We start from the raw sequence: 8,300 nt of genomic DNA, 5'->3' as shown, positions 1-8,300 counted from the left end.
AGACCCACTGCTGGTGGTGATGCAGATCAGTCAGAAAAATCTAATGACATCTGTTTGGGTCTGAAAGAACTGCCTACAATGAGTAACATGTCTACCGTGACTTTGTCTGATACGGTCACCATTCAGAGAATGGTCGAGGACTATTTTAGGGATAGCATACAAATAGGCATGTCAGATGGTCCATTTCACTACTGGAAGGAAAAAGAGGCAATTTGGAGTCCTTTACACAAACTGGCTTTGCTGTACTTAAGTTGCCCACTCTCCAGTGTGTAGGAGGTTACTTCCCCAAAATGTGGAAAAGATGATGTTCATCAAAATGAATTCCAAATTCCACGAGGAAGACCTTTACCAGCACTTAAGTCCAAAAAATACAGAAGCGTCTGACTCTGTAATGGTGGATTCCAGCGGGGACAAATTCATATTGTATGAAGAAGAGGAGGATGCACACATTGATGAGGATGACGATGACGATGATGACATCTAATGTATTGTAAGGCCAGTTTGTGTATGGGATCATTGTCACCAAAGTCCACAGCGTATTGTCAGCTTGTTTTGTGGGAGGTCCAAACAAACCAATCATTTTAGTGGCAGTTCCTGTTGCTGAAGTGATTGGTTTGTTAAACTGTGAATGTTCTGTTTCATATACAACATAAGGGTGGGTTGGAAGACCCAAGGACAATTCCATCTTGCACCTTTTTCCTTTCCATTATGTGCTGGTTGGGGCATTGCTGCCTGACATTTTTAATGTTATGGTTTATGAATGTCCAGAAATTGGAATGACCACAGACAGCATCTCCTGCGTGCCCCCTTTCATTTTTTTTTAAAGAAAATTCTGAACCAATTGCTGCTTGTTGTGTCAACCCAACGGCGCAAGTTGCACAACAGTGACATTCAGCCAAGAGTTCTCAGCCCTTAAGGCTGCTGCACAGCCCAAAGGCAGCATCCTGCTACACGGCCAAAAGGCCACCTGTCGGCACTCCTCACCAGCCCTCAAGGCTGTAATGGCCGCAACTTGTCAAGAGTTCCAGGCCTCAAGGCTGTTGCAGGACTTGTTCCTTACTAATCATAGCTCTGTATTCCACTACTACCCAGCCCGGAGGCTGCATCAACAATTAAAAATCAACTATCAATTCTTCAGTCAGTGGATGCACCACCAATTATCAATTCTTCAGCCAGGTGCTGCACCAATTATCATTTCTTCAGCCAAGGGCTACACCAATTATCAATACTTCAGCCATTCAGTGGCTGCACCAATTATCAATTCTTCAGCCAGCAAGGGGCTGCACCAATTATCAATTCTTCAGCCAGCAAGGGGCTGCACCAATTATCAATTCTTCAGCCAGAGGCTGCACCAATTATCAATTCAGCCTGGGGCTGCACCAATAATTAATTCTTCAGCCAGGGGCTGCACCAATTATCAATTCTTCAGCCAGCCAGGGGATGCACCAATTATCAATTCAGCCCGGGGCTGCACCAATTATCAATTCTTCAGCCAGTAACTGCACCAATTATTAAATCTTCAGCCAGTGGCTGCACCAATAATTAATTCTTCAGCCAGGGGCTGCACCAATTATCAATTCTTCAGCCAGGGGCTGCACCAATTATTAATTCTTCAGCTAACTAGGGGCTGCACCAAATATCAATTCAGCCAGGGGCTGCACCAATTATCAATTAATTTATCCAGCCAGGGGCTGCACCAATTATTAATTCTTCAGCCAGGTGCTGCACCAATTATCAATTAATTTATTCTGCCAGTGACTGCACCAATTATTAATTCTTCAGCCAGGGGCTGCACTAATTATCAATTCTTCAATCCTCATCTTTGCACAGTCCTCAACTCTATTTATCACTATTATGATTATTGTGAGCTGTGAGGTGGTCAAAATTGACTGGAAACTAGTGGAAATAAATGTCATTGAGGTTAATAATACTGTAGGAACAAAAAAAAGGTCAATTTGTGTTTTTAGCTGTTTTTATGATTTCTTAAGAAAAAATCCAGATCCAAAACCGAAAAACAATACACGGAAGTGAGGTTTTGGCAAAACCCATCCAGATCCAAAACCAGGGGAGACCCAGATCCATAACCAAAACCAAAACCAAAACACGAGGGTCAGTGCACATCTCTAGATTCAACACATAAAGTAATTTTGTTTTGTTTTTTGCATATTTTCGTTTTTTAATTAAATGATTTTGTTTGTAGACAAAAATGTTTGTTTGCTTTGTACACATGTGGCTGTTTATTTGTCATGATTTGTTTTTAAAGTGAAGGGAATGTACAGTATGTATTTGTATATGTGTGCTGAAGATGTTAATATCACAGGGTGAGTGGGGTACACATACAGTATATGCATCAGATGGTGCGGTTCAGTTCTCCAGAAATCCGGACCCAGGTGAATTTCGGGGATCCAGACAGATCTGAGTTGCGGTTCTAATCTCCTGAGGAGTTCTGGATAAATCCAAATCGTGGTTCTGATCTTCCAATCGTTCGGAATTCGTATTTTACATTTTGGATTGCAAACATTACGTGTTTTTAGCTGTTTTTAAAAACTTTTTAGCATTTTTTTCATTTTAAAATCCAGTAACACCAAAACCAAAACACTTGAGGGTAGTTTTGCAAAACCAAAACACGAAGATAAATACAGATCCAAAAAAAAACACGGGGGGTCAGTGCACATCTCTAATAATAAATGTAAATAATATCAAAGGCACATGTCTATGTCAGAGATGCCGACATTCTGGCTGGCCCTTCTGGGAGGGGGCAGCCAGATCGGTAAAACTGGGGGGGCGTGGCCGGCTGTTGTGGGTGGAGTGGGGAGCATGTCCTTGCACTCGCATCATTTTGGCCCCACCCCTACTAAACAATGCCGATAATCCCGGCATTGTGAAGCAGGGGGTGGGGCCAAAATGACGCATTCAGCGTGAATCGCGTTACAGGCCCCCTCTCTGCCTGGGATTCTCACTCATCGCGAGGGGTGGGGAGGGGAGTAGGAGGGGTCGGCAGCTTGCAAGAGGCTTGCCTGCCTTCCCAGGAGGCCGGGAGCGGCACCCAATTTTTGGGAGGCTCCCGACCAAATCGGGAGAATAGGCAAGTGTGGTCTATATGTATGTATACTGTATAACCGTTAATATAATCATAATAATCACACTACTCACAGGATTCAAAAGTATTAAAAATTAGAGGTGTAGTGATGTGAATTATTATCAGTGCTGATTATACTGTATAGTAAATACAGGTTGGGTCTCCTATATCCAAATATTTCAAAATCCAGAATTTTTTTAGGACGACTGAGCTAGTGACACCTTTGCTTTCTGATGGTTCAATATGCAGAAACTTTGTTTATTATAAAATTATCTTCAGGCCTTGTGCATGAGGTGTTTACATATGAAACATAAATTAATTCTGTGTATGTACACAAACTTTGTTTGGTGCACAAAATGACTATAGATATTATATAAAATTACCTACAGGCTGTGTGCATAAGGTATATACAGGGTCGGTCTGGCCCTCAAGGGTACAGGGGAAACCCCCGGTGGGCCCCAGTGCCTGAGGGCCCTCCCCCTTCTTTAGGGGTCAGGTTCCAGACTGTGCACTTGAATTATACTGCACAGGACTACTGTGTATTTTCTACAATGCACTGCTGTTATTAATCTGGTACATTATCATGCATTCACTAGCAGTATTTACTATATATATGCATATAATTAAAGGGGCCCAGACCCCCTCTGGAGGCTGGCCACACCCATAAGTATGGGCCGCTGTCATTGCATTCCCCCGGTGGGCCCATCATGCCCCAATCCGGCACTGGGTTTTTATGAAACATTAGTGCATTTGGTGTTTAGATTTGGGTCCCATTTCCACTATATCTCATTATGCTATGCACATATTCCAAATTATAGACTTCTGGTCCCAAACATTTTAGATATAGGAGACTCAACCTGTATATGGGATTATACAGTAAAACTTCTGTTGTTGGTAAATGCAATTATGAAAAATTGTTTTATTGCTGTAAAAGAATAGAGTGTCTGCGCTTGACTAGCTGCTTAAATAAATATTGAAATGAATAGAAAAAAGTTTAAGCACTTAATGTTGGCTGAGCGGACAAACAAACAAATGACATTTATATGTTTATACTCTTTTGGATAAATTGTGAGAGTTTGAGGCTTGCTGGTAACTTGCCAGCGCTTCTATAGGTGATAGTCAGTGTATTGGTTCCTATCCTAACTTTCCCTTACTCTACCTGAGAGTGTCCGGTAGTTGTGGCGATCTTCTCCCTTGCACGGGGGTGCCTTCTCCTTCCAGGTCCAACTCTGCATGCCGTGATGTGAAGATGACAGCAGCCACTGGTTGTGGCGATCTTCTCCCTCGCACGGGGTGCCTTCTCCTTCCAGATCTCACTCTGCAAGCCACGCTGTGAAGATGACAGCGGCAGCCGGGTATCGAGTGGGCTCGATTGGATGGGAACTGCTCCGCGTGACCTCACACTCTCCTGCTCCTACGCGTTTCAAACCTCTCTGGGTCCTTTGTCAAAGATAGAAATGAGGCTGCTTGTCGCCTCTATTTGTACTATTCTTTATTGAACAATTGATTTAAAACAAGAAGTCTCAAAAACGGAACTTCCTCCTTCTTTTTGGTGGCAACCATATAGTTCCATAAAGATAAAATAAAATACATTTGACAACATACATTTGTCATTCGCTTATTTCTGTCAGTTATCTGCTCATTCTAAATTGTGTATATATGTGTAAAAATTACGATAAACATAAATCTATGTGTAAAATAAGATTTGTATGTCAATATTTAAGATATATTTTTTTTTAAATTATAAAAATGCCTTCAGCTCAATATCTATTTTGATTCCGTATGGATCCAAAGTTCTTAAAGCATATATCCATTTCGTCTCATTTTTTTTTTATAAAGTAACTATGTTTTAACCCCTCCAGTTTGGGGTTACTTTTTGGATGCCCAAAAATTCAAACCTTTCGGATTCCTATTGTGATGTTAACTGAAATGTGCTGAGACACTGTGGGTCATCAATCCTTTCTTGATATTGTTAATATGTTCGTAAATTCTTGTTTTTTTATTGTGTGCCGCACGGACATTCCAATAAGTATATGGCCCCCTCTGTTTAGCAGGAAACTGCATTCATAATTTTGTGTTGTTTTTTTTGTTGTTTTTGAGGTAAATTCAAAAATAGCTTTTGTGTTTGTTGTTTGATTCTTGCTGCCTGTACATTTCATGCATTAATGGAAACCATTTTTTCTCTTTGTTTCTTGTGTTATTAATGTTTGTAGGTAGGAAACTTCTAGTCAATTGTTGTTTAAGATTTCTTGCTTTAGTATATATTATTCTCGTTTTTTCTGGAAGTATCTTGTTTGCATCTTCATCTAAGAGTAATATCTTCCAATGCTTATGCAGAATCCTTTCAAAAATTGTATGGTTACTGTTATATTGTGTGATGAATGATAATGGTCCATAATCATCTTGATTTTTCGGTTTATATTTTATAAGATCTTTTCTATTAAGTTTGGACACCTTATCGATTTCAGATTCTAGTTGTTTTTCATTTGTATCCTTTTTGAACAAAATTTCTCTTCATTTCAATGCTCTGTTGTCTGAAGGTATTCTCTTCCGTACATTTTCTTCTGAGACGACGAAATTGACCACCCGGAATATTCCTGATCCAATTTTTATGATCATTGGTTATTACCATTCACCTCTTTTACATGATTCCTTGTTTGCAGTTGATTATCCTTAACAAGGATTTCCAAATCTAAAAAAATTACAAATTCTTTACTGTAAACCAACATGAATTCTAGATTCAAAGTGTTTCTGTTCATCATTAAGAGAAAATCAGACAGTTCCTCTTTCGTGCCGTCCCATATGAAAAAAAGGTAATCTATAAATCTTCACCATATTTTGATTTTATCTAAGAATGGATTATTCTGCCAAATGTGATTGTCTTCCCACCAAGCTACAAAAAAATTTGTGTAGCTTGGTGCGAATGATGTACCCATGGCGGTACCTTTCACTTGCAGGAAGAAGGTGTCCTCGTACCAAAAATAGTTCTTTGTTAGAATAAAATCTGTGCTGTCCATGATGAAATGTATCTGCCTGTTTGAAATTTGTGTCAATGTCGATATGTAGTGTCAGGTTGTGTTGCAGCCATCTTGATGGTTAATTACTATGTATAGTGACTTAATGTCGCTTGTACATAGTATGTAGTTTTTTTTTCATACTACGGTATCTAGTATGTGAAGGATGTGCATGGTGTCTTTATGGAAACTTTTTTGTTGTGATACTAGATGTTGCAAGTAGTGATCTACATATTTGGATAAGTTGGCCATCAGTGATCCAATGCCCGACACTATAGGTCTTCCTGGTGGTTTTTCTAAGCATTTATGGATCTTCGGTAGTTGATAACAAGTAGGGATCCTCGGATGTTCTATATTTATGAAGTCATAATGCTTTGTTGTTAAAATGTCCAATTGTAAGCCTTCATCCAATTGTATTTCAAGGATTTCTTTGAATTCCTTCGTAGGGTCCTTTTTAAGTTGGATGTAAGTTTTTGTGTCAGAGAGGAGGTTGCTTGCTTCATCTTTGTATTTTTCCACATCCATAATTACTACACCTCCTCCCTTGTCTGCTGATTTTATCACAATTGTGTCATCTTCTTTTAGTTCTTTTAGGCTTTTTATTTCTTCTTTTGTAAAATTATAAGATATTTTTTGTTTTTCCGGAAGATTTGTAATTTCCTCTTCTATTAATTTTTGAAATGTAGTTATGTGTGGTCCTTTCACATGTGCTGGAAAAACGTTGATGGAGGTTTATAGTATATATTTCCTTGTTTGACCGGTAATTTCTCTTGTGGGAGTATCTTTCAAAAAATATTTTTTCAAACAGAGTTTTCTAATGAATTTCTGTGTATCAATAAATAAATTAAATTTATTGTTACTTGACTGAGGCACAAATTTTAGTCCTTTTTTAGGATGTTGGTTTGATCTATTGTCAGTTTTTTCTTACTTAGATTGAAAATAGTTTCTTTTATATTTGTTTCATCATTCCTTATTATTTTGGAGGATTTTTTTCTTTTATTTCCTCCTCTTGTACCTCGTTTTCTTTTGTTGAGTTGTTTCGTATCTTTTTGTGTTGAGTATGTAATTCCTTTTTAATATATTCTTTCTTGGTGTTTGTTCTTTCTTTTCCTCTATGGTCTGCAATAATGTCCGATAATTATGTTCATCTTGTTTTGCTTCTTGTGCCCCCCTTTGATATGAGTCTCTTACTATTTTATATGTATTGGGTTAATTATAAGTGAAGTTCCTCCAATTATATGGTTGATAGTTTCTCTGAGTTCTTTGTGTTTTGTGGTATGTGTTTAAATAATGGTTCCTTTTTCTTATGATTAACTTGTGTTCTTGTTTGCTGTTCGATTTTTTTCTTTTGGATCTGTTTTCTATTTTCCCCTATTTTCTGGTCTCTTCTTTCATTTTTCGCTCGGGTATACATTTCTTTTTCCTCCAAATCCTCCAAAATAATGACAAAACAAATATAAAAGAAACTATTTTCAATCTAAGTAAGAAAAAACTAACAATAGATCAAACCAACATCCTAAAAAAAGGACTAAAATTTGCACCTCAGTCAAGTAACAATAAATTTAATTTATTTATTGATACACAGAAATTCATTAGAAATCTCTGTTTGAAAAAATATTTTTTGAAATATCCTACCACAAGAGAAATTACCGGTCAAACAAGGAAATATATACACACGGACTATAAACCTCCATCGACGTTTTCTCCGGCACATGTGAAAGGACCACACATAACTACATTTCAAAAATTAATAGAAGAGGAAATTACAAATCTTCCGGAAAAACAAAAAATATCTTTTAATTTTACAAAAGAAGAAATAAAAAGCCTAAAAGAACTAAAAGAAGATGACACAATTGTGATAAAATCAGCAGACAAGGGAGGGGGTGTAGTAATTATGGATGTGGAAAAATACAAAGATGAAGCAAGCAACCTCCTCTCTGACACAAAAACTTACATCCAACTTAAAAAGGACCCTACGAAGGAATTCAAAGAAATCCTTGAATTACAATTGGATGAAGGCTTACAATTGGACATTTTAACAACAAAGGAATATGACTTCATCAATATAGAACATCAGAGGATCCCTTCTTGTTATCATCTACCGAAGATCCATAAATGCTTAGAAAAACCACCGGAAAGACCTATAGTGTCGGGCACTGGATCATTGACGGCCAACATATCCAAATATGTAGATCACCACTTGCAAC

The sequence above is a fragment of the Taudactylus pleione genome, unplaced genomic scaffold (genome assembly GCF_031769625.1).
Source record: "Taudactylus pleione unplaced genomic scaffold, aTauple2 ptg000318l, whole genome shotgun sequence".
Taxonomy (NCBI): domain Eukaryota; kingdom Metazoa; phylum Chordata; class Amphibia; order Anura; family Myobatrachidae; genus Taudactylus; species Taudactylus pleione.
Note: the sequence above shows the minus strand (reverse complement) of the source record.